We start from the raw sequence: 27,293 nt of genomic DNA, 5'->3' as shown, positions 1-27,293 counted from the left end.
TCTGTTTCTCGCCCTCTGTTTCAGCCCCTCTGTTTCTCGCCCTCTGTTTCAGCCACTCTGTTTCTCGCCCTCTGTTGCAGCCCCTCTCTTTCAGCCCCTCTGTTTCAGCCCCTCTGTTTCAGCCCCTCTGTTTCAGCCCCTCTGTTTCTCGCCCTCTGTTTCTCGCCCTCTGTTTCAGCCCCTCTGTTTCTGCCCCTCTGTTTCAGCCCCTCTGTTTCTCGCCCTCTGTTTCAGCCCCTCTGTTTCAGCCCCTCTGTTTCAGCCCCTCTGTTTCAGCCCCTCTGTTTGTCGCCCTTTGTTTCTCGCCCTCGGTTTCAGCCCCTCTGTTTCTCGCCCTGTGTTTCAGCCCCTCTGTTATCTCGCCCTCTGTTTCAGCCCCTCTGTTCCAGCCCCTTTGTTTCAGCCATTCTGTTTCAGCCCCTCTGTTTCTCGCCCTCTGTTTCAGCCCCTATGTTTCAGCCCCTCTGTTTCTCGCCCTCTGTTTCAGCCCCTCTGTTTCAGCCCCTCTGTATCAGCCCCTCTGTTTCAGCCCCTCTGTTTCTCGCCTTCTGTTTCTCGCCCTCTGTTTCAGCCCCTCTGTTTCAGCCCCTCTGTTTCAGCTCCTCTGTTTCAGCCCCTCTCTTTCAGCCCCAATGTTTCTCGCCCTCTGTTCCTCGCTCTCTGTTTCTCGCCCTCTGTTTCAGCCCCTCTGTTTCTCGCCCACTGTTTCAGCCCCTCTGTTTCTCGCCATCTGTTTCAGCCCCTCTGTTTCATCCCCTCTGTTTCTCGCCCTCTGTTTCTGCCCCTCTGTTTCAGCCCCTCTGTTTCAGCCCCTCTGTTTCAGCCCCTCTGTTTCAGCACCTCTGTTTCTCGCCCTTTGTTTCTCGCCCTCTGTTTCAGCCCCTCTGTTTCTCACCCTCTGTTTCAGCCCCTCTGTTTCTCGCCCTCTGTTTCAGCCCCTCTGTTTCAGTCCCTCTGTTTCAGCCCCTCAGTTTCAGCCCCTCTGTTTCAGCCCCTCTGTTTCAGCCCCTCTGTTTCACGCCCTCTGTATCACCCCCTCTGTTTCAGCCCCTCTGTTTCTCACCCTCTGTTTCTCGACCTCTGTTTCAGCCGCTCTGTATCACCCCCTCTGTTTCAGCCCCTCTGTTTCAGCCCCTCTGTTTCAGCCCCTCTGTTTCTCGCATTCTGTTTCTCGCCCTCTGTTTCTCGCTCGCTGTTTCTAGCCCTCTGTTTCTCGCCCTCTGTTTCAGCCCCTCTGTTTCAGCCCCTCTGTTTCAGCCACTCTGTTTCAGCCCCTCTGTTTCTCGCCCTCTGTTTCAGCCCCTGTTTCTCGCCCTCTGTTTCAGCCCCTCTGTTTCAGCCCCTCTGTATCAGCCCCTCTGTTTCAGCCCCTCTGTTTCTCGCCCTCTGTTTCTCGCCCTCTGTTTCTCGCTCTCTGTTCCTCGCCCTCTGTTTCTCGCCCTCTGTTTCAGCCCCTCTGTTTCAGCCCCTCTGTTTCAGCCCCGCTGTTTCTCGCCCTCTGTTTCTCGCCCACTGTTTCTCGCCCTCTGTTTCAGCCCCTCTGTTTCAGCCACTCTGTTTCAGCCCCTCTGTTTCTCGCCATTTGTTTCAGCCCCTCTGTTTCAGCCCCTCTGTTTCTCGCCCTCTGTTTCAGCCCATCTGTTTCAGCCCCTCTGTATCAGCCCCTCTGTTTCAGCCCCTCTGTTTCAGCACCTCTGTTTCTCGCCCTCTGTTTCTCGCCCTCTGTTTCTCGCTCTCTGTTTCTCGCCCTCTGTTTCTCGCTCTCTGTTTCAGCCCCTCAGTTTCAGCCCCTCTGTTTCAGCCCCTCTGTTTCTCGCCCTCTGTTTCTCGCCCTCTGTTTCTCGCCCGCTGTTTCAGCCCCTCTGTTTCTCGCCCTCTGTTTCAGCCCCTCTGTTTCTCGCCTTCTGTTTCTCGCCCTCTGTTTCAGCCCCTCTGTTTCAGCCCCTCTGTTTCAGCTCCTCTGTTTCAGCCCCTCTCTTTCAGCCCCAATGTTTCTCGCCCTCTGTTCCTCGCTCTCTGTTTCTCGCCCTCTGTTTCAGCCCCTCTGTTTCTCGCCCACTGTTTCAGCCCCTCTGTTTCTCGCCATCTGTTTCAGCCCCTCTGTTTCATCCCCTCTGTTTCTCGCCCTCTGTTTCTGCCCCTCTGTTTCAGCCCCTCTGTTTCAGCCCCTCTGTTTCAGCCCCTCTGTTTCAGCACCTCTGTTTCTCGCCCTTTGTTTCTCGCCCTCTGTTTCAGCCCCTCTGTTTCTCACCCTCTGTTTCAGCCCCTCTGTTTCTCGCCCTCTGTTTCAGCCCCTCTGTTTCAGTCCCTCTGTTTCAGCCCCTCAGTTTCAGCCCCTCTGTTTCAGCCCCTCTGTTTCAGCCCCTCTGTTTCACGCCCTCTGTATCACCCCCTCTGTTTCAGCCCCTCTGTTTCTCACCCTCTGTTTCTCGACCTCTGTTTCAGCCGCTCTGTATCACCCCCTCTGTTTCAGCCCCTCTGTTTCAGCCCCTCTGTTTCAGCCCCTCTGTTTCTCGCATTCTGTTTCTCGCCCTCTGTTTCTCGCTCGCTGTTTCTAGCCCTCTGTTTCTCGCCCTCTGTTTCAGCCCCTCTGTTTCAGCCCCTCTGTTTCAGCCACTCTGTTTCAGCCCCTCTGTTTCTCGCCCTCTGTTTCAGCCCCTGTTTCTCGCCCTCTGTTTCAGCCCCTCTGTTTCAGCCCCTCTGTATCAGCCCCTCTGTTTCAGCCCCTCTGTTTCTCGCCCTCTGTTTCTCGCCCTCTGTTTCTCGCTCTCTGTTCCTCGCCCTCTGTTTCTCGCCCTCTGTTTCAGCCCCTCTGTTTCAGCCCCTCTGTTTCAGCCCCGCTGTTTCTCGCCCTCTGTTTCTCGCCCACTGTTTCTCGCCCTCTGTTTCAGCCCCTCTGTTTCAGCCACTCTGTTTCAGCCCCTCTGTTTCTCGCCATTTGTTTCAGCCCCTCTGTTTCAGCCCCTCTGTTTCTCGCCCTCTGTTTCAGCCCATCTGTTTCAGCCCCTCTGTATCAGCCCCTCTGTTTCAGCCCCTCTGTTTCAGCACCTCTGTTTCTCGCCCTCTGTTTCTCGCCCTCTGTTTCTCGCTCTCTGTTTCTCGCCCTCTGTTTCTCGCTCTCTGTTTCAGCCCCTCAGTTTCAGCCCCTCTGTTTCAGCCCCTCTGTTTCTCGCCCTCTGTTTCTCGCCCTCTGTTTCTCGCCCGCTGTTTCAGCCCCTCTGTTTCAGCCCCTTTGTTGCAGCCCCTCTGTTTCAGCCCCTCTGTTTCTCGCCCTCTGTTTCAGCCCCTCTGTTTCTCGCCCTCTGTTTCAGCCCCTCTGTTTCAGCCCCTCTGTTTCAGCCCCTCTGCTTCAGCCCCTCTGTTTGTCGCCCTTTGTTTCTCGCCCTCTGTTTCTCGCTCTCTGTTTCTCGCCCACTGTTTCTCGCCCTCTGTTTCAGCCCCTCTGTTTCAGCCACTCTGTTTCAGCCCCTCTGTTTCTCGCCATTTGTTTCAGCCCCTCTGTTTCAGCCCCTCTGTTTCTCGCCCTCTGTTTCAGCCCATCTGTTTCAGCCCCTCTGTATCAGCCCCTCTGTTTCAGCCCCTCTGTTTCAGCACCTCTGTTTCTCGCCCTCTGTTTCTCGCCCTCTGTTTCTCGCTCTCTGTTTCTCGCCCTCTGTTTCTCGCTCTCTGTTTCAGCCCCTCAGTTTCAGCCCCTCTGTTTCAGCCCCTCTGTTTCTCGCCCTCTGTTTCTCGCCCTCTGTTTCTCGCCCGCTGTTTCAGCCCCTCTGTTTCAGCCCCTTTGTTGCAGCCCCTCTGTTTCAGCCCCTCTGTTTCTCGCCCTCTGTTTCAGCCCCTCTGTTTCAGCCCCTCTGTTTCAGCCCCTCTGTTTCTCGCCCTCTGTTTCAGCCCCTCTGTTTCAGCCCCTCTGTTTCAGCCCCTCTGCTTCAGCCCCTCTGTTTGTCGCCCTTTGTTTCTCGCCCTCGGTTTCAGCCCCTCTGTTTCTCGCCCTGTGTTTCAGCCCCTCTGTTATCTCGCCCTCTGTTTCAGCCCCTCTGTTTCAGCCCCTTTGTTTCAGCCATTCTGTTTCACCCCCTCTGTTTCTCGCCCTCTGTTTCAGCCCCTCTGTTTCTCGCCCACTGTTTCAGCCCCTCTGTTTCAGCCCCTCTGTTTCAGCCCCTCTGTTTCAGCCTTTCTGTTTCAGCCCCTCTGTTTCAGCCCCTCTGTTTCAGCTCCTATGTTTCAGCCCCTCTGTTTCAGCCCCTCTGTTTCAGCCCCTCTGTTTCTCGCCCTCTGTTTCTCGCCCTCTGTTTCCCGCCCTCTGATTCTCGCCCTCTGTTTCAGCCCCTCTGTTTCAGCCCCTCTGTTTCAGCCCCTCTGTTCCTCGCCCTCTGTTTCTCGCCCTCTGTTTCAGCCCCTCTGTTTCAGCCCCTCAGTTTCAGCCCCTCTGTTTCTAGCCCTCTGTTTCAGCCCCTCTGTTTCTCGCCCTCTCTTTCAGCCCCTCTCTTTCTCGCCCTCTGTTGCAGACCCTCTGTTTCAGCCCCTCTGTTTCAGCCCCTCTGTTTCAGCCCCTCTGTTTCTCGCCCTCTGTTTCAGCCCCTCTGTTTCTCGCCCTCTGTTTCAGCCACTCTGTTTCTCGCCCTCTGTTGCAGCCCCTCTCTTTCAGCCCCTCTGTTTCAGCCCCTCTGTTTCAGCCCCTCTGTTTCAGCCCCTCTGTTTCTCGCCCTCTGTTTCTCGCCCTCTGTTTCAGCCCCTCTGTTTCTGCCCCTCTGTTTCAGCCCCTCTGTTTCTCGCCCTCTGTTTCAGCCCCTCTGTTTCAGCCCCTCTGTTTCAGCCCCTCTGTTTCAGCCCCTCTGTTTGTCGCCCTTTGTTTCTCGCCCTCGGTTTCAGCCCCTCTGTTTCTCGCCCTGTGTTTCAGCCCCTCTGTTATCTCGCCCTCTGTTTCAGCCCCTCTGTTCCAGCCCCTTTGTTTCAGCCATTCTGTTTCAGCCCCTCTGTTTCTCGCCCTCTGTTTCAGCCCCTATGTTTCAGCCCCTCTGTTTCTCGCCCTCTGTTTCAGCCCCTCTGTTTCAGCCCCTCTGTATCAGCCCCTCTGTTTCAGCCCCTCTGTTTCTCGCCTTCTGTTTCTCGCCCTCTGTTTCAGCCCCTCTGTTTCAGCCCCTCTGTTTCAGCTCCTCTGTTTCAGCCCCTCTCTTTCAGCCCCAATGTTTCTCGCCCTCTGTTCCTCGCTCTCTGTTTCTCGCCCTCTGTTTCAGCCCCTCTGTTTCTCGCCCACTGTTTCAGCCCCTCTGTTTCTCGCCATCTGTTTCAGCCCCTCTGTTTCATCCCCTCTGTTTCTCGCCCTCTGTTTCTGCCCCTCTGTTTCAGCCCCTCTGTTTCAGCCCCTCTGTTTCAGCCCCTCTGTTTCAGCACCTCTGTTTCTCGCCCTTTGTTTCTCGCCCTCTGTTTCAGCCCCTCTGTTTCTCACCCTCTGTTTCAGCCCCTCTGTTTCTCGCCCTCTGTTTCAGCCCCTCTGTTTCAGTCCCTCTGTTTCAGCCCCTCAGTTTCAGCCCCTCTGTTTCAGCCCCTCTGTTTCAGCCCCTCTGTTTCACGCCCTCTGTATCACCCCCTCTGTTTCAGCCCCTCTGTTTCTCACCCTCTGTTTCTCGACCTCTGTTTCAGCCGCTCTGTATCACCCCCTCTGTTTCAGCCCCTCTGTTTCAGCCCCTCTGTTTCAGCCCCTCTGTTTCTCGCATTCTGTTTCTCGCCCTCTGTTTCTCGCTCGCTGTTTCTAGCCCTCTGTTTCTCGCCCTCTGTTTCAGCCCCTCTGTTTCAGCCCCTCTGTTTCAGCCACTCTGTTTCAGCCCCTCTGTTTCTCGCCCTCTGTTTCAGCCCCTGTTTCTCGCCCTCTGTTTCAGCCCCTCTGTTTCAGCCCCTCTGTATCAGCCCCTCTGTTTCAGCCCCTCTGTTTCTCGCCCTCTGTTTCTCGCCCTCTGTTTCTCGCTCTCTGTTCCTCGCCCTCTGTTTCTCGCCCTCTGTTTCAGCCCCTCTGTTTCAGCCCCTCTGTTTCAGCCCCGCTGTTTCTCGCCCTCTGTTTCTCGCCCACTGTTTCTCGCCCTCAGTTTCAGCCCCTCTGTTTCAGCCACTCTGTTTCAGCCCCTCCGTTTCTCGCCATTTGTTTCAGCCCCTCTGTTTCAGCCCCTCTGTTTCTCGCCCTCTGTTTCAGCCCATCTGTTTCAGCCCCTCTGTATCAGCCCCTCTGTTTCAGCCCCTCTGTTTCAGCACCTCTGTTTCTCGCCCTCTGTTTCTCGCCCTCTGTTTCTCGCTCTCTGTTTCTCGCCCTCTGTTTCTCGCTCTCTGTTTCAGCCCCTCAGTTTCAGCCCCTCTGTTTCAGCCCCTCTGTTTCTCGCCCTCTGTTTCTCGCCCTCTGTTTCTCGCCCGCTGTTTCAGCCCCTCTGTTTCAGCCCCTTTGTTGCAGCCCCTCTGTTTCAGCCCCTCTGTTTCTCGCCCTCTGTTTCAGCCCCTCTGTTTCAGCCCCTCAGTTTCAGCCCCTCTGTTTCAGCCCCTCTGTTTTCGCCATCTGTTTCTCGCCCTCTGTTTCTCGCCCTCTGTTTCTCGCCCTCTGTTTCAGCCCCTCTGTTTCTGTCCCTCTGTTTCAGCCCCTCTGTTTCTCGCCCTCTGTGTCTCGCCCTCTGTTTCAGCCCCTCTGTTTCAGCCCCTCTGTTTCAGCCCGTCTGTTTCTCGCCCTCTGTTTCAGCCCCTCTGTTTCAGCCCCTCTGTTTCTGGCCCTCTGTTTCAGCCCCTCTGTTTCAGCCCCTCTGTATCAGCCCATCTGTTTCAGCCCCTCTGTTTCTCGCCCTCTGTTTCTCGACCTCTGTTTCAGCCCCTCTGTTTCAGCCCCTCTGTTTCAGCCCCTCTGTTTCAGCCCCTCTGTTTCAGCCCCTCTATTTCTCGCCGTCTGTTTCTCGCCCGCTGTTTCTCGCCCTCTCTTTTTCGCTCTCTGTTTCTCGCCCTCTGTTTCAGCCCCTCTGTTTCTCGCCCACTGTTTCAGCCCCTCTGTTTCAGCCCCTCTGTTTCAGCCCCTCTGTTTCAGCCCCTCTGTTTCAGCCACTCTTTTTCAGCCCCTCTGTTTCAGCTCCTCTGTTTGAGCCCCTCTGATTCAGCCCCTCTGTTTCTCGCCCTCTGTTTCTCGCCCTCGGTTTCAGCCCCTCTGTTTCTCGCCTCTGTTTCAGCCCCTCTGTTTCTCGCCCTCTGTTTCAGCCCCTCTGTTTCAGCCCCTCTGTTTCAGCCCCTCTGTTTCAGCCCTTCTGTTTCAGCCCCTCTGTTTCAGCCCCTCTGTTTCTCGCCCTCTGTTTCAGCCCCTCTGTTTCTCGCATTCTGTTTCTCGCCCTCTGTTTCTCGCTCGCTGTTTCTAGCCCTCTGTTTCTCGCCCTCTGTTTCAGCCCCTCTGTTTCAGCCCCTCTGTTTCAGCCACTCTGTTTCAGCCCCTCTGTTTCTCGCCCTCTGTTTCAGCCCCTCTGTTTCTCGCCCTCTGTTTCAGCCCCTCTGTTTCAGCCCCTCTGTATCAGCCCCTCTGTTTCAGCCCCTCTGTTTCTCGCCCTCTGTTTCTCGCCCTCTGTTTCTCGCTCTCTGTTCCTCGCCCTCTGTTTCTCGCCCTCTGTTTCAGCCCCTCTGTTTCAGCCCCTCTGTTTCAGCCCCGCTGTTTCTCGCCCTCTGTTTCTCGCCCACTGTTTCTCGCCCACTGTTTCAGCCCCTCTGTTTCAGCCACTCTGTTTCAGCCCCTCTGTTTCTCGCCATTTGTTTCAGCCCCTCTGTATCAGCCCCTCTGTTTCAGCCCCTCTGTTTCAGCACCTCTGTTTCTCGCCCTCTGTTTCTCGCCCTCTGTTTCTCGCTCTCTGTTTCTCGCCCTCTGTTTCTCGCTCTCTGTTTCAGCCCCTCAGTTTCAGCCCCTCTGTTTCAGCCCCTCTGTTTCTCGCCCTCTGTTTCTCGCCCTCTGTTTCTCGCCCGCTGTTTCAGCCCCTCTGTTTCAGCCCCTTTGTTGCAGCCCCTCTGTTTCAGCCCCTCTGTTTCTCGCCCTCTGTTTCAGCCCCTCTGTTTCAGCCCCTCTGTTTCACCCCTCTGTTTTCGCCATCTGTTTCTCGCCCTCTGTTTCTCGCCCTCTGTTTCTCGCCCTCTGTTTCAGCCCCTCTGTTTCTGTCCCTCTGTTTCAGCCCCTCTGTTTCTCGCCCTCTGTGTCTCGCCCTCTGTTTCAGCCCCTCTGTTTCAGCCCCTCTGTTTCAGCCCGTCTGTTTCTCGCCCTCTGTTTAAGCCCCTCTGTTTCAGCCCCTCTGTTTCTGGCCCTCTGTTTCAGCCCCTCTGTTTCAGCCCCTCTGTATCAGCCCATCTGTTTCAGCCCCTCTGTTTCTCGCCCTCTGTTTCTCGACCTCTGCTTCAGCCCCTCTGTTTCAGCCCCTCTGTTTCAGCCCCTCTGTTTCAGCCCCTCTGTTTCAGCCCCTCTATTTCTCGCCGTCTGTTTCTCGCCCGCTGTTTCTCGCCCTCTCTTTTTCGCTCTCTGTTTCTCGCCCTCTGTTTCAGCCCCTCTGTTTCTCGCCCACTGTTTCAGCCCCTCTGTTTCAGCCCCTCTGTTTCAGCCCCTCTGTTTCAGCCCCTCTGTTTCAGCCACTCTTTTTCAGCCCCTCTGTTTCAGCTCCTCTGTTTGAGCCCCTCTGATTCAGCCCCTCTGTTTCTCGCCCTCTGTTTCTCGCCCTCGGTTTCAGCCCCTCTGTTTCTCGCCCTCTGTTTCAGCCCCTCTGTTTCTCGCCCTCTGTTTCAGCCCCTCTGTTTCAGCCCCTCTGTTTCAGCCCCTCTGTTTCAGCCCTTCTGTTTCAGCCCCTCTGTTTCAGCCCCTCTGTTTCTCGCCCTCTGTTTCAGCCCCTCTGTTTCTCGCCCTCTGTTTCAGACCCGCTGTTTCAGCCCCTCAGTATCAGCCCCTCTGTTTCAGCCCCTCTGTTTCTCGCCCTCTGTTTCTCGCCCTCTGTTTCTCGCCCACTGTTTCAGCCCCTCTGTTTCAGGCCCTCTGTTTCAGCCCCTCTGTTTCTCGCCCTCTGTGTCTCGCCCTCTGTTTCAGCCCCTCTGTTTCAGCCCCTCTGTTTCAGCCCGTCTGTTTCTCGCCCTCTGTTTCAGCCCCTCTGTTTCAGCCCCTCTGTTTCTGGCCCTCTGTTTCAGCCCCTCTGTTTCAGCCCCTCTGTATTAGCCCATCTGTTTCAGCCCCTCTGTTTCTCGCCCTCTGTTTCTCGACCTCTGTTTCAGCCCCTCTGTTTCAGCCCCTCTGTTTCAGCCCCTCTGTTTCAGCCCCTCTGTTTCAGCCCCTCTATTTCTCGCCGTCTGTTTCTCGCCCGCTGTTTCTCGCCCTCTCTTTTTCGCTCTCTGTTTCTCGCCCTCTGTTTCAGCCCCTCTGTTTCTCGCCCACTGTTTCAGCCCCTCTGTTTCAGCCCCTCTGTTTCAGCCCCTCTGTTTCAGCCCCTCTGTTTCAGCCACTCTTTTTCAGCCCCTCTGTTTCAGCTCCTCTGTTTGAGCCCCTCTGATTCAGCCCCTCTGTTTCTCGCCCTCTGTTTCTCGCCCTCGGTTTCAGCCCCTCTGTTTCTCGCCCTCTGTTTCAGCCCCTCTTTTTCTCGCCCTCTGTTTCAGCCCCTCTGTTTCAGCCCCTCTGTTTCAGCCCCTCTGTTTCAGCCCTTCTGTTTCAGCCCCTCTGTTTCAGCCCCTCTGTTTCTCGCCCTCTGTTTCAGCCCCTCTGTTTCTCGCCCTCTGTTTCAGACCCGCTGTTTCAGCCCCTCAGTATCAGCCCCTCTGTTTCAGCCCCTCTGTTTCTCGCCCTCTGTTTCTCGCCCTCTGTTTCTCGCCCACTGTTTCAGCCCTTCTGTTTCAGCCCCTCTGTTTCAGACCCTCTGTTTCAGCCCCTCTGTTTCTCGCCCTCAGTTTCTCGCCCTCTGTTTCTCGCCCACTGTTTCAGCCCCTCTGTTTCTCGCCATCTGTTTCAGCCCCTCTGTTTCAGCCCCTCTGTTTCTCGCCCTCTGTTTCAGACCCTCTGTTTCAGCTCCTCTGTTACAGCCCCTCTGTTTCAGCCCCTCTGTTTCAGCACCTCTGTTTCTCGCCCTTTGTATCTCGCCCTCTGTTTCAGCCCCTCTGTTTCTCGCCCTCTGTTTCAGCCCCTCTGTTTCTCGCCCACTGTTTCAGCCCCTCTGTTTCAGCCCCTCTGTTTCAGCCCCTCTGTTTCTCGCCCTCAGTTTCAGCCCCTCTGTTTATCGCCCTCTGTTTCTCGCTCTCTGTTTCTCGCCCTCTGTTTCAGCCCCTCTGTTTCTCGCACACAGTTTCAGCCCCTCTGTTTCTCGCCATCTGTTTCAGCCCCTCTGTTTCAGCCCCTCTGTTTCTCGCCCTCTGTTTCAGACCCTCTGTTTCAGCCCCTCTGTTTCAGCCCCTCTGTTTCAGCAGCTCTGTTTCTCGCTCTTTGTTTCTCGCCCTCTGTTTCAGCCCCTCTGTTTCTCGCCCACTGTTTCAGCCCCTCTGTTTATCGCCCTCTGTTTCAGCCCCTCTGTTTCAGCCCCTCTGTTTCTCGCCCTCTGTTTCAGCCCCTCTGTTTCAGCCCCTCTGTATCAGCCCCTCTGGTTCAGCCCCTCTGTTTCTCGCCCTCTGTTTCTCGCCCTCTGTTTCAGCCTCTCTGTTTCAGCCCCTCTGTTTCAGCCCCTCTGTTTCAGCCCCTCTGATTCTCGCCCTCTGTTTCTCGCCCTCTGTTTCTCGCCCTCTGTTTCTCGCTCTCTGTTTCTCGCCCTCTGTTTCAGCCCCTCTGTTTCTCGCCCACTGTTTCAGCCCCTCTGTTTCTTGCCCTCTGTTTCAGCCCCTCTGTTTCAGCCCCTCTGTATCAGCCCCTCTGGTTCAGCACCTCTGTTTCTCGCCCTCTGTTTCTCGCCCTCTCTTTCAGACCCTCTGTTTCAGCCCCTCTGTTTCAGCCCCTCTGTTTCAGCCCCTCTGTTTCTCGCCCTCTGTTTCAGCCCCTCTGTTTCTCGCCCACTGTTTCAGCCCCTCTGTTTCAGCCCCTCTGTTTCAGCCCCTCTGTTTCAGCCTTTCTGTTTCAGCCCCTCTGTTTCAGCCCCTCTGTTTCAGCTCCTATGTTTCAGCCCCTCTGTTTCAGCCCCTCTGTTTCAGCCCCTCTGTTTCTCGCCCTCTGTTTCTCGCCCTCTGTTTCCCGCCCTCTGATTCTCGCCCTCTGTTTCAGCCCCTCTGTTTCAGCCCCTCTGTTTCAGCCCCTCTGTTCCTCGCCCTCTGTTTCTCGCCCTCTGTTTCAGCCCCTCTGTTTCAGCCCCTCAGTTTCAGTCCCTCTGTTTCTAGCCCTCTGTTTCAGCCCCTCTGTTTCTCGCCCTCTCTTTCAGCCCCTCTCTTTCTCGCCCTCTGTTGCAGACCCTCTGTTTCAGCCCCTCTGTTTCAGCCCCTCTGTTTCAGCCCCTCTGTTTCTCGCCCTCTGTTTCAGCCCCTCTGTTTCTCGCCCTCTGTTTCAGCCACTCTGTTTCTCGCCCTCTGTTGCAGCCCCTCTGTTTCAGCCCCTCTGTTTCAGCCCCTCTGTTTCAGCCCCTCTGTTTCAGCCCCTCTGTTTCTCGCCCTCTGTTGCAGCCCCTCTGTTTCAGCCCCTCTGTTTCAGCCCCTCTGTTTCAGCCCCCCCCTCTGTTTCTCGCCCTCTGTTTCAGCCCCTCTGTTTCAGCCCCTCTGTTTCAGCCCCTCTGTTTCAGCCCCTCTGTTCCTCGCCCTCTGTTTCTCGCCCTCGCTTTCAGCCCCTCTGTTTCTCGCCCTCTGTTTCAGCCCCTCTGTTTCTCGCCCTCTGTTTCAGCCCCTCTGTTTCAGCCCCTTTGTTTCAGCCCCTCTGTTTCAGCCCCTCTGTTTCTCGCCCTCTGTTTCAGCCCCTCTGTTTCAGCCCCTCTGTTTCTCGCCCTCTGTTTCAGCCCCTCTGTTTCAGCCCCTCTGTATCAGCCCCTCTGTTTCAGCCCCTCTGTTTCTCGCCTTCTGTTTCTCGCCCTCTGTTTCAGCCCCTCTGTTTCAACCCCTCTGTTTCAGCTCCTCTGTTTCAGCACCTCTCTTTCAGCCCCAATGTTTCTCGCCCTCTTTTCCTCGCTCTCTGTTTCTCGCCCTCTGTTTCAGCCCCTCTGTTTCTCGCCCACTGTTTCAGCCCCTCTGTTTCTCGCCATCTGTTTCAGCCCCTCTGTTTCATCCCCTCTGTTTCTCGCCCACTGTTTCAGCCCCTCTGTTTCAGCCCCTCTGTTTCAGCCCCTCTGATTCTCGCCCTCTGTTTCTCGCCCTCTGTTTCTCGCCCTCTGTTTCTCGCTCTCTGTTTCTCGCCCTCTGTTTCAGCCCCTCTGTTTCTCCCCCACTGTTTCAGCCCCTCTGTTTCTCGCCCTCTGTTTCAGCCCCTCTGTTTCTGTCCCTCTGTTTCAGCCCCTCTGTTTCTCGCCCTCTGTGTCTCGCCCTCTGTTTCAGCCCCTCTGTTTCAGCCCCTCTGTTTCAGCCCGTCTGTTTCTCGCCCTCTGTTTAAGCCCCTCTGTTTCAGCCCCTCTGTTTCTGGCCCTCTGTTTCACCCCCTCTGTTTCAGCCCCTCTGTATCAGCCCATCTGTTTCAGCCCCTCTGTTTCTCGCCCTCTGTTTCTCGACCTCTGCTTCAGCCCCTCTGTTTCAGCCCCTCTGTTTCAGCCCCTCTGTTTCAGCCCCTCTGTTTCAGCCCCTCTATTTCTCGCCGTCTGTTTCTCGCCCGCTGTTTCTCGCCCTCTCTTTTTCGCTCTCTGTTTCTCGCCCTCTGTTTCTCGCCCTCTGTTTCAGCCCCTCTGTTTCTCGCCCACTGTTTCAGCCCCTCTGTTTCAGCCCCTCTGTTTCAGCCCCTCTGTTTCAGCCCCTCTGTTTCAGCCACTCTTTTTCAGCCCCTCTGTTTCAGCTCCTCTGTTTGAGCCCCTCTGATTCAGCCCCTCTGTTTCTCGCCCTCTGTTTCTCGCCCTCGGTTTCAGCCCCTCTGTTTCTCGCCCTCTGTTTCAGCCCCTCTGTTTCTCGCCCTCTGTTTCAGCCCCTCTGTTTCAGCCCCTCTGTTTCAGCCCCTCTGTTTCAGCCCTTCTGTTTCAGCCCCTCTGTTTCAGCCCCTCTGTTTCTCGCCCTCTGTTTCAGCCCCTCTGTTTCTCGCCCTCTGTTTCAGACCCGCTGTTTCAGCCCCTCAGTATCAGCCCCTCTGTTTCAGCCCCTCTGTTTCTCGCCCTCTGTTTCTCGCCCTCTGTTTCTCGCCCTCTGTTTCTCGCCCACTGTTTCAGCCCCTCTGTTTCAGCCCCTCTGTTTCAGCCCCTCTGTTTTCGCCATCTGTTTCTCGCCCTCTGTTTCTCGCCCTCTGTTTCTCGCCCTCTGTTTCAGCCCCTCTGTTTCTGTCCCTCTGTTTCAGCCCCTCTGTTTCTCGCCCTCTGTGTCTCGCCCTCTGTTTCAGCCCCTCTGTTTCAGCCCCTCTGTTTCAGCCCGTCTGTTTCTCGCCCTCTGTTTCAGCCCCTCTGTTTCAGCCCCTCTGTTTCTGGCCCTCTGTTTCAGCCCCTCTGTTTCAGCCCCTCTGTATTAGCCCATCTGTTTCAGCCCCTCTGTTTCTCGCCCTCTGTTTCTCGACCTCTGTTTCAGCCCCTCTGTTTCAGCCCCTCTGTTTCAGCCCCTCTGTTTCAGCCCCTCTGTTTCAGCCCCTCTATTTCTCGCCGTCTGTTTCTCGCCCGCTGTTTCTCGCCCTCTCTTTTTCGCTCTCTGTTTCTCGCCCTCTGTTTCAGCCCCTCTGTTTCTCGCCCACTGTTTCAGCCCCTCTGTTTCAGCCCCTCTGTTTCAGCCCCTCTGTTTCAGCCCCTCTGTTTCAGCCACTCTTTTTCAGCCCCTCTGTTTCAGCTCCTCTGTTTGAGCCCCTCTGATTCAGCCCCTCTGTTTCTCGCCCTCTGTTTCTCGCCCTCGGTTTCAGCCCCTCTGTTTCTCGCCCTCTGTTTCAGCCCCTCTTTTTCTCGCCCTCTGTTTCAGCCCCTCTGTTTCAGCCCCTCTGTTTCAGCCCCTCTGTTTCAGCCCTTCTGTTTCAGCCCCTCTGTTTCAGCCCCTCTGTTTCTCGCCCTCTGTTTCAGCCCCTCTGTTTCTCGCCCTCTGTTTCAGACCCGCTGTTTCAGCCCCTCAGTATCAGCCCCTCTGTTTCAGCCCCTCTGTTTCTCGCCCTCTGTTTCTCGCCCTCTGTTTCTCGCCCTCTGTTTCTCGCCCACTGTTTCAGCCCCTCTGTTTCAGCCCCTCTGTTTCAGACCCTCTGTTTCAGCCCCTCTGTTTCTCGCCCTCAGTTTCTCGCCCTCTGTTTCTCGCCCACTGTTTCAGCCCCTCTGTTTCTCGCCATCTGTTTCAGCCCCTCTGTTTCAGCCCCTCTGTTTCTCGCCCTCTGTTTCAGACCCTCTGTTTCAGCTCCTCTGTTACAGCCCCTCTGTTTCAGCCCCTCTGTTTCAGCACCTCTGTTTCTCGCCCTTTGTATCTCGCCCTCTGTTTCAGCCCCTCTGTTTCTCGCCCTCTGTTTCAGCCCCTCTGTTTCTCGCCCACTGTTTCAGCCCCTCTGTTTCAGCCCCTCTGTTTCAGCCCCTCTGTTTCTCGCCCTCAGTTTCAGCCCCTCTGTTTATCGCCCTCTGTTTCTCGCTCTCTGTTTCTCGCCCTCTGTTTCAGCCCCTCTGTTTCTCGCACACAGTTTCAGCCCCTCTGTTTCTCGCCATCTGTTTCAGCCCCTCTGTTTCAGCCCCTCTGTTTCTCGCCCTCTGTTTCAGACCCTCTGTTTCAGCCCCTCTGTTTCAGCCCCTCTGTTTCAGCAGCTCTGTTTCTCGCTCTTTGTTTCTCGCCCTCTGTTTCAGCCCCTCTGTTTCTCGCCCACTGTTTCAGCCCCTCTGTTTATCGCCCTCTGTTTCAGCCCCTCTGTTTCAGCCCCTCTGTTTCTCGCCCTCTGTTTCAGCCCCTCTGTTTCAGCCCCTCTGTATCAGCCCCTCTGGTTCAGCCCCTCTGTTTCTCGCCCTCTGTTTCTCGCCCTCTGTTTCAGCCTCTCTGTTTCAGCCCCTCTGTTTCAGCCCCTCTGTTTCAGCCCCTCTGATTCTCGCCCTCTGTTTCTCGCCCTCTGTTTCTCGCCCTCTGTTTCTCGCTCTCTGTTTCTCGCCCTCTGTTTCAGCCCCTCTGTTTCTCGCCCACTGTTTCAGCCCCTCTGTTTCTTGCCCTCTGTTTCAGCCCCTCTGTTTCAGCCCCTCTGTATCAGCCCCTCTGGTTCAGCACCTCTGTTTCTCGCCCTCTGTTTCTCGCCCTCTCTTTCAGACCCTCTGTTTCAGCCCCTCTGTTTCAGCCCCTCTGTTTCAGCCCCTCTGTTTCTCGCCCTCTGTTTCAGCCCCTCTGTTTCTCGCCCACTGTTTCAGCCCCTCTGTTTCAGCCCCTCTGTTTCAGCCCCTCTGTTTCAGCCTTTCTGTTTCAGCCCCTCTGTTTCAGCCCCTCTGTTTCAGCTCCTATGTTTCAGCCCCTCTGTTTCAGCCCCTCTGTTTCAGCCCCTCTGTTTCTCGCCCTCTGTTTCTCGCCCTCTGTTTCCCGCCCTCTGATTCTCGCCCTCTGTTTCAGCCCCTCTGTTTCAGCCCCTCTGTTTCAGCCCCTCTGTTCCTCGCCCTCTGTTTCTCGCCCTCTGTTTCAGCCCCTCTGTTTCAGCCCCTCAGTTTCAGTCCCTCTGTTTCTAGCCCTCTGTTTCAGCCCCTCTGTTTCTCGCCCTCTCTTTCAGCCCCTCTCTTTCTCGCCCTCTGTTGCAGACCCTCTGTTTCAGCCCCTCTGTTTCAGCCCCTCTGTTTCAGCCCCTCTGTTTCTCGCCCTCTGTTTCAGCCCCTCTGTTTCTCGCCCTCTGTTTCAGCCACTCTGTTTCTCGCCCTCTGTTGCAGCCCCTCTGTTTCAGCCCCTCTGTTTCAGCCCCTCTGTTTCAGCCCCTCTGTTTCTCGCCCTCTGTTGCAGCCCCTCTGTTTCAGCCCCTCTGTTTCAGCCCCTCTGTTTCAGCCCCCCCCTCTGTTTCTCGCCCTCTGTTTCAGCCCCTCTGTTTCACCCCCTCTGTTTCAGCCCCTCTGTTTCAGCCCCTCTGTTTGTCGCCCTCTGTTTCTCGCCCTCGCTTTCAGCCCCTCTGTTTCTCGCCCTCTGTTTCAGCCCCTCTGTTTCTCGCCCTCTGTTTCAGCCCCTCTGTTTCAGCCCCTTTGTTTCAGCCCCTCTGTTTCAGCCCCTCTGTTTCTCGCCCTCTGTTTCAGCCCCTCTGTTTCAGCCCCTCTGTTTCTCGCCCTCTGTTTCAGCCCCTCTGTTTCAGCCCCTCTGTATCAGCCCCTCTGTTTCAGCCCCTCTGTTTCTCGCCTTCTGTTTCTCGCCCTCTGTTTCAGCCCCTCTGTTTCAACCCCTCTGTTTCAGCTCCTCTGTTTCAGCACCTCTCTTTCAGCCCCAATGTTTCTCGCCCTCTTTTCCTCGCTCTCTGTTTCTCGCCCTCTGTTTCAGCCCCTCTGTTTCTCGCCCACTGTTTCAGCCCCTCTGTTTCTCGCCATCTGTTTCAGCCCCTCTGTTTCATCCCCTCTGTTTCTCGCCCACTGTTTCAGCCCCTCTGTTTCAGCCCCTCTGTTTCAGCCCCTCTGATTCTCGCCCTCTGTTTCTCGCCCTCTGTTTCTCGCCCTCTGTTTCTCGCTCTCTGTTTCTCGCCCTCTGTTTCAGCCCCTCTGTTTCTCCCCCACTGTTTCAGCCCCTCTGTTTCTCGCCCTCTGTTTCAGCCCCTCTGTTTCAGCCCCTCTGTATCAGCCCCTCTGGTTCAGCACCTCTGTTTCTCGCCCTCTGTTTCTCGCCCTCTCTTTCAGCCCCTCTGTTTCAGCCCCTCTGTTTCAGCCCCTCTGTTTCAGCCCCTCTGTTTCTCGCCCTCTGTTTCAGTCCCTCTGTTTCTCGCCCACTGTTTCAGCCCCTCTGTTTCAGCCCCTCTGTTTCAGCCCCTCTGTTTCAGCCTTTCTGTTTCAGCCCCTCTGTTTCAGCCCCTCTGTTTCAGCTCCTATGTTTCAGCCCCTCTGTTTCAGCCCCTCTGTTTCAGCCCCTCTGTTTCTCGCCCTCTGTTTCTCGCCCTCTGTTTCCCGCCCTCTGATTCTCGCCCTCTGTTTCAGCCCCTCTGTTTCAGCCCCTCTGTTTCAGCCCCTCTGTTCCTCGCCCTCTGTTTCTCGCCCTCTGTTTCAGCCCCTCTGTTTCAGCCCCTCAGTTTCAGCCCCTCTGTTTCTAGCCCTCTGTTTCAGCCCCTCTGTTTCTCGCCCTCTCTTTCAGCCCCTCTCTTTCTCGCCCTCTGTTGCAGACCCTCTGTTTCAGCCCCTCTGTTTCAGCCCCTCTGTTTCAGCCCCTCTGTTTCTCGCCCTCTGTTTCAGCCCCTCTGTTTCTCGCCCTCTGTTTCAGCCACTCTGTTTCTCGCCCTCTGTTGCAGCCCCTCTGTTTCAGCCCCTCTGTTTCAGCCCCTCTGTTTCAGCCCCTCTGTTTCAGCCCCTCTGTTTCTCGCCCTCTGTTTCTCGCCCTCTGTTTCAGCCCCTCTGTTTCAGCCCCTCTGTTTCAGCCCCTCTGTTTCTCGCCCTCTGTTTCAGCCCCTCTGTTTCAGCCGCTCTGTTTCAGCCCCTCTGCTTCAGCCCCTCTGTTTGTCGCCCTTTGTTTCTCGCCCTCGGTTTCAGCCCCTCTGTTTCTCGCCCTGTGTTTCAGCCCCTCTGTTATCTCGCCCTCTGTTTCAGCCCCTCTGTTTCAGCCCCTTTGTTTCAGCCATTCTGTTTCACCCCCTCTGTTTCTCGCCCTCTGTTTCAGCCCCTATGTTTCAGCCCCTCTGTTTCTCGCCCTCTGTTTCAGCCCCTCTGTTTCAGCCCCTCTGTATCAGCCCCTCTGTTTCAGCCCCTCTGTTTCTCGCCTTCTGTTTCTCGCCCTCTGTTTCAGCCCCTCTGTTTCAGCCCCTCTGTTTCAGCTCCTCTGTTTCAGCCCCTCTCTTTCAGCCCCAATGTTTCTCGCCCTCTGTTCCTCGCTCTCTGTTTCTCGCCCTTTGTTTCAGCCCCTCTGTTTCTCGCCCACTGTTTCAGCCCCTCTGTTTCTCGCCATCTGTTTCAGCCCCTCTGTTTCAGCCCCTCTGTTTCAGCACCTCTGTTTCTCGCCCTTTGTTTCTCGCCCTCTGTTTCAGCCCCTCTGTTTCTCACCCTCTGTTTCAGCCCCTCTGTTTCTCGCCCTCTGTTTCAGCCCCTCTGTTTCAGTCCCTCTGTTTCAGCCCCTCTGTTTCAGCCCCTCTGTTTCAGCCCCTCTGTTTCACGCCCTCTGTATCACCCCCTCTGTTTCAGCCCCTCTGTTTGTCACCCTCTGTTTCTCGCCCTCTGTTTCAGCCCCTCTGTTTCATCCCCTCTGTTTCAGCCCCTCTGTTTCAGCCCCTCTGTTTCAGCCCCTCTGTTTCTCGCATTCTGTTTCTCGCCCTCTGTTTCTCACTCGCTGTTTCTCGCCCTCTGTTTCTCGCCCTCTGTTTCAGCCCCTCTGTTTCAGCCCCTCTGTTTCAGCCCCTCTGTTTCAGCCCCTCTGTTTCAGCCACTCTGTTTCAGCCCCTCTGTTTCTCGCCCTCTGTTTCAGCCCCTCTGTTTCAGCCCCTCTGTATCAGCCCCTCTGTTTCAGCCCCTCTGTTTCTCGCCCTCTGTTTCTCGCCCTCTGTTTCTCGCTCTCTGTTTCTCGCCCTCTGTTTCTCGCCCTCTGTTTCAGCCCCTCTGTTTCAGCCCCTCTGTTTCAGCCCCGCTGTTTCTCGCCCTCTGTTTCTCGCCCACTGTTTCTCGCCCTCTGTTTCAGCCCCTCTGTTTCAGCCACTCTGTTTCAGCCCCTCTGTTTCTCGCCATTTGTTTCAGCCCCTCTGTTTCAGCCCCTCTGTTTCTCGCCCTCTGTTTCAGCCCATCTGTTTCAGCCCCTCTGTATCAGCCCCTCTGTTTCAGCCCCTCTGTTTCAGCACCTCTGTTTCTCGCACTCTGTTTCTCGCCCTCTGTTTCTCGCTCTCTGTTTCTCGCCCTCTGTTTCTCGCTCTCTGTTTCAGCCCCTCAGTTTCAGCCCCTCTGTTTCAGCCAATCTGTTTCTCGCCCTCTGTTTCTCGCCCTCTGTTTCTCGCCCTCTGTTTCAGCCCCTCTGTTTCAGCCCCTTTGTTGCAGCCCCTCTGTTTCAGCCCCTCTGTTTCTCGCCCTCTGTTTCAGCCCCTCTGTTTCTCGCCCTCTGTTTCAGCCCCTCTGTTTCAGCCCCTCTGTATCAGCCCCTCTGTTTCAGCCCCTCTGTTTCTCGCCCACTGTTTCTCGCCCACTGTTTCAGCCCCTCTGTTTCAGCCCCTCTGTTTCAGCCCATCTGTTTCAGCCCCTCTGTTTCAGCCCCTCTGTTTCAGCCCCTCTGTTTCAGCCCCTCTGTTTCTCGCCCTCTGTTTCTCGCTCTCTGTTTCTCGCCCTCTGTTTCAGCCCCTCTGTTTCTCGCCCACTGTTTCAGCCCCTCTGTTTCTCGCCATCTGTTTCAGCCCCTCTGTTTCAGCCCCTCTGTTTCTCGCCCTCTGTTTCAGCCCCTCTGTTTCAGCCCCTCTGTTTCAGCCCCTCTGTTTCAGCACCTCTGTTTCTCGCCCTTTGTTTCTCGCCCTCTGTTTCAGCCACTCTGTTTCTCGCCCTCTGTTTCAGCCCCTCTGTTTCTCGCCCTCTGTATCAGCCCCTCTGTTTCAGTCCCTCTGTTTCAGCCCCTCTGTTTCAGCCCCTCTGTTTCAGCCCCTCTGTTTCACGCCCTCTGTTTCAGCCCCTCTGTTTCAGCCCCTCTGTTTCTCGCCCTCTGTTTCAGCCCCTATGTTTCAGCCCCTCTGTTTCTCGCCCTCTGTTTCAGCCCCTCTGTTTCAGCCCCTCTGTATCAGCCCCTCTGTTTCAGCGCCTCTGTTTCTCGCCTTCTGTTTCTGGCCCTCTGTTTCAGCCCCTCTGTTTCAGCTCCTCTGTTTCAGCCCCTCTCTTTCAGCCCCAATGTTTCTCGCCCTCTGTTCCTCGCTCTCTGTTTCTCGCCCTCTGTTTCAGCCCCTCTGTTTCTCGCCCACTGTTTCAGCCCCTCTGTTTCTCGCCATCTGTTTCAGCCCCTCTGTTTCATCCCCTCTGTTTCTCGCCCTCTGTTTCAGCCCCTCTGTTTCAGCCCCTCTGTTTCAGCCCCTCTGTTTCAGCCCCTCTGTTTCAGCCCCTCTGTTTCTCGCATTCTGTTTCTCGCCCTCTGTTTCTCACTCGCTGTTTCTCGCCCTCTGTTTCTCGCCCTCTGTTTCAGCCCCTCTGTTTCAGACCCTCTGTTTCAGCCCCTCTGTTTCAGCCCCTCTGTTTCAGCCACTCTGTTTCAGCCCCTCTGTTTCTCGCCCTCTGTTTCAGCCCCTCTGTTTCAGCCCCTCTGTATCAGCCCCTCTGTTTCAGCCCCTCTGTTTCTCGCCCTCTGTTTCTCGCCCTCTGTTTCTCGCTCTCTGTTTCTCGCCCTCTGTTTCTCGCCCTCTGTTTCAGCCCCTCTGTTTCAGCCCCTCTGTTTCAGCCCCGCTGTTTCTCGCCCTCTGTTTCTCGCCCAATGTTTCTCGCCCTCTGTTTCAGCCCCTCTGTTTCAGCCACTCTGTTTCAGCCCCTCTGTTTCTCGCCATTTGTTTCAGCCCCTCTGTTTCAGCCCCTCTGTTTCTCGCCCTCTGTTTCAGCCCATCTGTTTCAGCCCCTCTGTATCAGCCCCTCTGTTTCAGCCCCTCTGTTTCAGCACCTCTGTTTCTCGCACTCTGTTTCTCGCCCTCTGTTTCTCGCTCTCTGTTTCTCGCCCTCTGTTTCTCGCTCTCTGTTTCAGCCCCTCAGTTTCAGCCCCTCTGTTTCAGCCAATCTGTTTCTCGCCCTCTGTTTCTCGCCCTCTGTTTCTCGCCCTCTGTTTCAGCCCCTCTGTTTCAGCCCCTTTGTTGCAGCCCCTCTGTTTCAGCCCCTCTGTTTCTCGCCCTCTGTTTCAGCCCCTCTGTTTCTCGCCCTCTGTTTCAGCCCCTCTGTTTCAGCCCCTCTGTATCAGCCCCTCTGTTTCAGCCCCTCTGTTTCTCGCCCACTGTTTCTCGCCCACTGTTTCAGCCCCTCTGTTTCAGCCCCTCTGTTTCAGCCCATCTGTTTCAGCCCCTCTGTTTCAGCCCCTCTGTTTCAGCCCCTCTGTTTCAGCCCCTCTGTTTCTCGCCCTCTGTTTCTCGCTCTCTGTTTCTCGCCCTCTGTTTCAGCCCCTCTGTTTCTCGCCCACTGTTTCAGCCCCTCTGTTTCTCGCCATCTGTTTCAGCCCCTCTGTTTCAGCCCCTCTGTTTCTCGCCCTCTGTTTCAGCCCCTCTGTTTCAGCCCCTCTGTTTCAGCCCCTCTGTTTCAGCACCTCTGTTTCTCGCCCTTTGTTTCTCGCCCTCTGTTTCAGCCACTCTGTTTCTCGCCCTCTGTTTCAGCCCCTCTGTTTCTCGCCCTCTGTATCAGCCCCTCTGTTTCAGTCCCTCTGTTTCAGCCCCTCTGTTTCAGCCCCTCTGTTTCAGCCCCTCTGTTTCACGCCCTCTGTTTCAGCCCCTCTGTTTCAGCCCCTCTGTTTCTCGCCCTCTGTTTCAGCCCCTATGTTTCAGCCCCTCTGTTTCTCGCCCTCTGTTTCAGCCCCTCTGTTTCAGCCCCTCTGTATCAGCCCCTCTGTTTCAGCCCCTCTGTTTCTCGCCTTCTGTTTCTCGCCCTCTGTTTCAGCCCCTCTGTTTCAGCCCCTCTGTTTCAGCTCCTCTGTTTCAGCCCCTCTCTTTCAGCCCCAATGTTTCTCGCCCTCTGTTCCTCGCTCTCTGTTTCTCGCCCTCTGTTTCAGCCCCTCTGTTTCTCGCCCACTGTTTCAGCCCCTCTGTTTCTCGCCATCTGTTTCAGCCCCTCTGTTTCATCCCCTCTGTTTCTCGCCCTCTGTTTCAGCCCCTCTGTTTCAGCCCCTCTGTTTCAGCCCCTCTGTTTCAGCCCCTCTGTTTCAGCACCTCTGTTTCTCGCCCTTTGTTTCTCGCCCTCTATTTCAGCCCCTCTGTTTCTCACCCTCTGTTTCAGCCCCTCTGTTTCTCGCCCTCTGTTTCAGCCCCTCTGTTTCAGTCCCTCTGTTTCAGCCCCTATGTTTCAGCCCCTCTGTTTCAGCCCCTCTGTTTCACGCCCTCTGTATCACCCCCTCTGTTTCAGCCCCTCTGTTTCTCACCCTCTGTTTCTCGCCCTCTGTTTCAGCCGCTCTGTATCACCCCCTCTGTTTCAGCCCCTCTGTTTCAGCCCCTCTGTTTCTCGCATTCTGTTTCTCGCCCTCTGTTTCTCGCTCGCTGTTTCTCGCCCTCTGTTTCTCGCCCTCTGTTTCAGCCCCTCTGTTTCAGCCCCTCTGTTTCACTAACTCTGTTTCAGCCCCTCTGTTTCTCGCCCTCTGTTTCAGCCCCTCTGTTTCTCGCCCTCTGCTTCAGCCCCTCTGTTTCAGCCCCTCTGTATCAGCCCCTCTGTTTCAGCCCCTCTGTTTCTCGCCCTCTGTTTCTCGCCCTCTGTTTCTCGCTCTCTGTTCCTCGCCCTCTGTTTCTCGCCCTCTGTTTCAGCCCCTCTGTTTCAGCCCCTCTGTTTCAGCCCCGCTGTTTCTCGCCCTCTGTTTCTCGCCCACTGTTTCTCGCCCTCTGTTTCAGCCCCTCTGTTTGAGCAACTCTGTTTCAGCCCCTCTGTTTCTCGCCATTTGTTTCAGCCCCTCTGTTTCAGCCCCTCTGTTTCTCGCCCTCTGTTTCAGCCCATCTGTTTCAGCCCCTCTGTATCAGCCCCTCTGTTTCAGCCCCTCTGTTTCAGCACCTCTGTTTCTCGCCCTCTGTTTCTCGCCCTCTGTTTCTCGCTCTCTGTTTCTCGCCCTCTGTTTCTCGCTCTCTGTTTCAGCCCCTCAGTTTCAGCCCCTCTGTTTCAGCCCCTCTGTTTCTCGCCCTCTGTTTCTCGCCCTCTGTTTCTCGCCCTCTGTTTCAGCCCCTCTGTTTCAGCCCCTTTGTTGCAGCCCCTCTGTTTCAGCCCCTCTGTTTCTCGCCCACTGTTTCAGCCCCTCTGTTTCAGCCCCTCTGTTTCAGCCCATCTGTTTCAGCCCCTCTGTTTCAGCCCCTCTGTTTCAGCCCCTCTGTTTCAGCCCCTCTGTTTCTCGCCCTCTGTTTCTCGCTCTCTGTTTCTCGCCCTCTGTTTCAGCCCCTCTGTTTCTCGCCCACTGTTTCAGCCCCTCTGTTTCTCGCCATCTGTTTCAGCCCCTCTGTTTCAGCCCCTCTGTTTCTCGCCCTCTGTTTCAGCCCCTCTGTTTCAGCCCCTCTGTTTCAGCCCCTCTGTTTCAGCACCTCTGTTTCTCGCCCTTTGTTTCTCGCCCTCTGTTTCAGCCACTCTGTTTCTCGCCCTCTGTTTCAGCCCCTCTGTTTCTCGCCCTCTGTATCAGCCCCTCTGTTTCAGTCCCTCTGTTTCAGCCCCTCTGTTTCAGCCCCTCTGTTTCAGCCCCTCTGTTTCACGCCCTCTGTTTCAGCCCCTCTGTTTCAGCCCCTCTGTTTCTCGCCCTCTGTTTCAGCCCCTATGTTTCAGCCCCTCTGTTTCTCGCCCTCTGTTTCAGCCCCTCTGTTTCAGCCCCTCTGTATCAGCCCCTCTGTTTCAGCCCCTCTGTTTCTCGCCTTCTGTTTCTCGCCCTCTGTTTCAGCCCCTCTGTTTCAGCCCCTCTGTTTCAGCTCCTCTGTTTCAGCCCCTCTCTTTCAGCCCCAATGTTTCTCGCCCTCTGTTCCTCGCTCTCTGTTTCTCGCCCTCTGTTTCAGCCCCTCTGTTTCTCGCCCACTGTTTCAGCCCCTCTGTTTCTCGCCATCTGTTTCAGCCCCTCTGTTTCATCCCCTCTGTTTCTCGCCCTCTGTTTCAGCCCCTCTGTTTCAGCCCCTCTGTTTCAGCCCCTCTGTTTCAGCCCCTCTGTTTCAGCCCCTCTGTTTCAGCCCCTCTGTTTCAGCCCCTCTGTTTCTCGCATTCTGTTTCTCGCCCTCTGTTTCTCACTCGCTGTTTCTCGCCCTCTGTTTCTCGCCCTCTGTTTCAGCCCCTCTGTTTCAGCCCCTCTGTTTCAGCCCCTCTGTTTCAGCCACTCTGTTTCAGCCCCTCTGTTTCTCGCCCTCTGTTTCAGCCCCTCTGTTTCAGCCCCTCTGTATCAGCCCCTCTGTTTCAGCCCCTCTGTTTCTCGCCCTCTGTTTCTCGCCCTCTGTTTCTCGCTCTCTGTTTCTCGCCCTCTGTTTCTCGCCCTCTGTTTCAGCCCCTCTGTTTCAGCCCCTCTGTTTCAGCCCCGCTGTTTCTCGCCCTCTGTTTCTCGCCCACTGTTTCTCGCCCTCTGTTTCAGCCCCTCTGTTTCAGCCACTCTGTTTCAGCCCCTCTGTTTCTCGCCATTTGTTTCAGCCCCTCTGTTTCAGCCCCTCTGTTTCTCGCCCTCTGTTTCAGCCCATCTGTTTCAGCCCCTCTGTATCAGCCCCTCTGTTTCAGCCCCTCTGTTTCAGCACCTCTGTTTCTCGCACTCTGTTTCTCGCCCTCTGTTTCTCGCTCTCTGTTTCTCGCCCTCTGTTTCTCGCTCTCTGTTTCAGCCCCTCAGTTTCAGCCCCTCTGTTTCAGCCAATCTGTTTCTCGCCCTCTGTTTCTCGCCCTCTGTTTCTCGCCCTCTGTTTCAGCCCCTCTGTTTCAGCCCCTTTGTTGCAGCCCCTCTGTTTCAGCCCCTCTGTTTCTCGCCCTCTGTTTCAGCCCCTCTGTTTCTCGCCCTCTGTTTCAGCCCCTCTGTTTCAGCCCCTCTGTATCAGCCCCTCTGTTTCAGCCCCTCTGTTTCTCGCCCACTGTTTCTCGCCCACTGTTTCAGCCCCTCTGTTTCAGCCCCTCTGTTTCAGCCCATCTGTTTCAGCCCCTCTGTTTCAGCCCCTCTGTTTCAGCCCCTCTGTTTCAGCCCCTCTGTTTCTCGCCCTCTGTTTCTCGCTCTCTGTTTCTCGCCCTCTGTTTCAGCCCCTCTGTTTCTCGCCCACTGTTTCAGCCCCTCTGTTTCTCGCCATCTGTTTCAGCCCCTCTGTTTCAGCCCCTCTGTTTCTCGCCCTCTGTTTCAGCCCCTCTGTTTCAGCCCCTCTGTTTCAGCCCCTCTGTTTCAGCACCTCTGTTTCTCGCCCTTTGTTTCTCGCCCTCTGTTTCAGCCACTCTGTTTCTCGCCCTCTGTTTCAGCCCCTCTGTTTCTCGCCCTCTGTATCAGCCCCTCTGTTTCAGTCCCTCTGTTTCAGCCCCTCAGTTTCAGCCCCTCTGTTTCACGCCCTCTGTTTCAGCCCCTCTGTTTCAGCCCCTCTGTTTCTCGCCCTCTGTTTCAGCCCCTATGTTTCAGCCCCTCTGTTTCTCGCCCTCTGTTTCAGCCCCTCTGTTTCAGCCCCTCTGTATCAGCCCCTCTGTTTCAGCCCCTCTGTTTCTCGCCTTCTGTTTCTCGCCCTCTGTTTCAGCCCCTCTGTTTCAGCCCCTCTGTTTCAGCTCCTCTGTTTCAGCCCCTCTCTTTCAGCCCCAATGTTTCTCGCCCTCTGTTCCTCGCTCTCTGTTTCTCGCCCTCTGTTTCAGCCCCTCTGTTTCTCGCCCACTGTTTCAGCCCCTCTGTTTCTCGCCATCTGTTTCAGCCCCTCTGTTTCATCCCCTCTGTTTCTCGCCCTCTGTTTCAGCCCCTCTGTTTCAGCCCCTCTGTTTCAGCCCCTCTGTTTCAGCCCCTCTGTTTCAGCACCTCTGTTTCTCGCCCTTTGTTTCTCGCCCTCTATTTCAGCCCCTCTGTTTCTCACCCTCTGTTTCAGCCCCTCTGTTTCTCGCCCTCTGTTTCAGCCCCTCTGTTTCAGTCCCTCTGTTTCAGCCCCTATGTTTCAGCCCCTCTGTTTCAGCCCCTCTGTTTCACGCCCTCTGTATCACCCCCTCTGTTTCAGCCCCTCTGTTTCTCACCCTCTGTTTCTCGCCCTCTGTTTCAGCCGCTCTGTATCACCCCCTCTGTTTCAGCCCCTCTGTTTCAGCCCCTCTGTTTCTCGCATTCTGTTTCTCGCCCTCTGTTTCTCGCTCGCTGTTTCTCGCCCTCTGTTTCTCGCCCTCTGTTTCAGCCCCTCTGTTTCAGCCCCTCTGTTTCAGCCACTCTGTTTCAGCCCCTCTGTTTCTCGCCCTCTGTTTCAGCCCCTCTGTTTCTCGCCCTCTGCTTCAGCCCCTCTGTTTCAGCCCCTCTGTATCAGCCCCTCTGTTTCAGCCCCTCTGTTTCTCGCCCTCTGTTTCTCGCCCTCTGTTTCTCGCTCTCTGTTCCTCGCCCTCTGTTTCTCGCCCTCTGTTTCAGCCCCTCTGTTTCAGCCCCTCTGTTTCAGCCCCGCTGTTTCTCGCCCTCTGTTTCTCGCCCACTGTTTCTCGCCCTCTGTTTCAGCCCCTCTGTTTCAGCCACTCTGTTTCAGCCCCTCTGTTTCTCGCCATTTGTTTCAGCCCCTCTGTTTCAGCCCCTCTGTTTCTCGCCCTCTGTTTCAGCCCATCTGTTTCAGCCCCTCTGTATCAGCCCCTCTGTTTCAGCCCCTCTGTTTCAGCACCTCTGTTTCTCGCCCTCTGTTTCTCGCCCTCTGTTTCTCGCTCTCTGTTTCTCGCCCTCTGTTTCTCGCTCTCTGTTTCAGCCCCTCAGTTTCAGCCCCTCTGTTTCAGCCCCTCTGTTTCTCGCCCTCTGTTTCTCGCCCTCTGTTTCTCGCCCTCTGTTTCAGCCCCTCTGTTTCAGCCCCTTTGTTGCAGCCCCTCTGTTTCAGCCCCTCTGTTTCTCGCCCTCTGTTTCAGCCCCTCTGTTTCAGCCCCTCTGTTTCAGCCCCTCTGTTTCAGCCCCTCTGTTTTCGCCATCTGTTTCTCGCCCTCTGTTTCTCGCCCTCTGTTTCTCGCCCTCTGTTTCAGCCCCTCTGTTTCTCGCCCTCTGTGTCTCGCCCTCTGTTTCAGCCCCTCTGTTTCAGCCCCTCTGTTTCAGCCCGTCTGTTTCTCGCCCTCTGTTTCAGCCCCTCTGTTTCAGCCCCTCTGTTTCTGGCCCTCTGTTTCAGCCCCTCTGTTTCAGCCCCTCTGTATCAGCCCATCTGTTTCAGCCCCTCTGTTTCTCGCCCTCTGTTTCTCGCCCTCTGTTTCAGCCCCTTTGTTTCAGCCCCTCTGTTTCAGCCCCTCTGTTTCAGCCCCTCTGTTTCAGCCCCTCTATTTCTCGCCGTCTGTTTCTCGCCCGCTGTTTCTCGCCCTCTCTTTTTCGCTCTCTGTTTCTCGCCCTCTGTTTCAGCCCCTCTGTTT

This window comes from Stegostoma tigrinum, chromosome 29, assembly GCF_030684315.1.
Source record: "Stegostoma tigrinum isolate sSteTig4 chromosome 29, sSteTig4.hap1, whole genome shotgun sequence".
NCBI lineage: Eukaryota > Metazoa > Chordata > Chondrichthyes > Orectolobiformes > Stegostomatidae > Stegostoma > Stegostoma tigrinum.
This window is presented reverse-complemented; position numbering follows the sequence as displayed.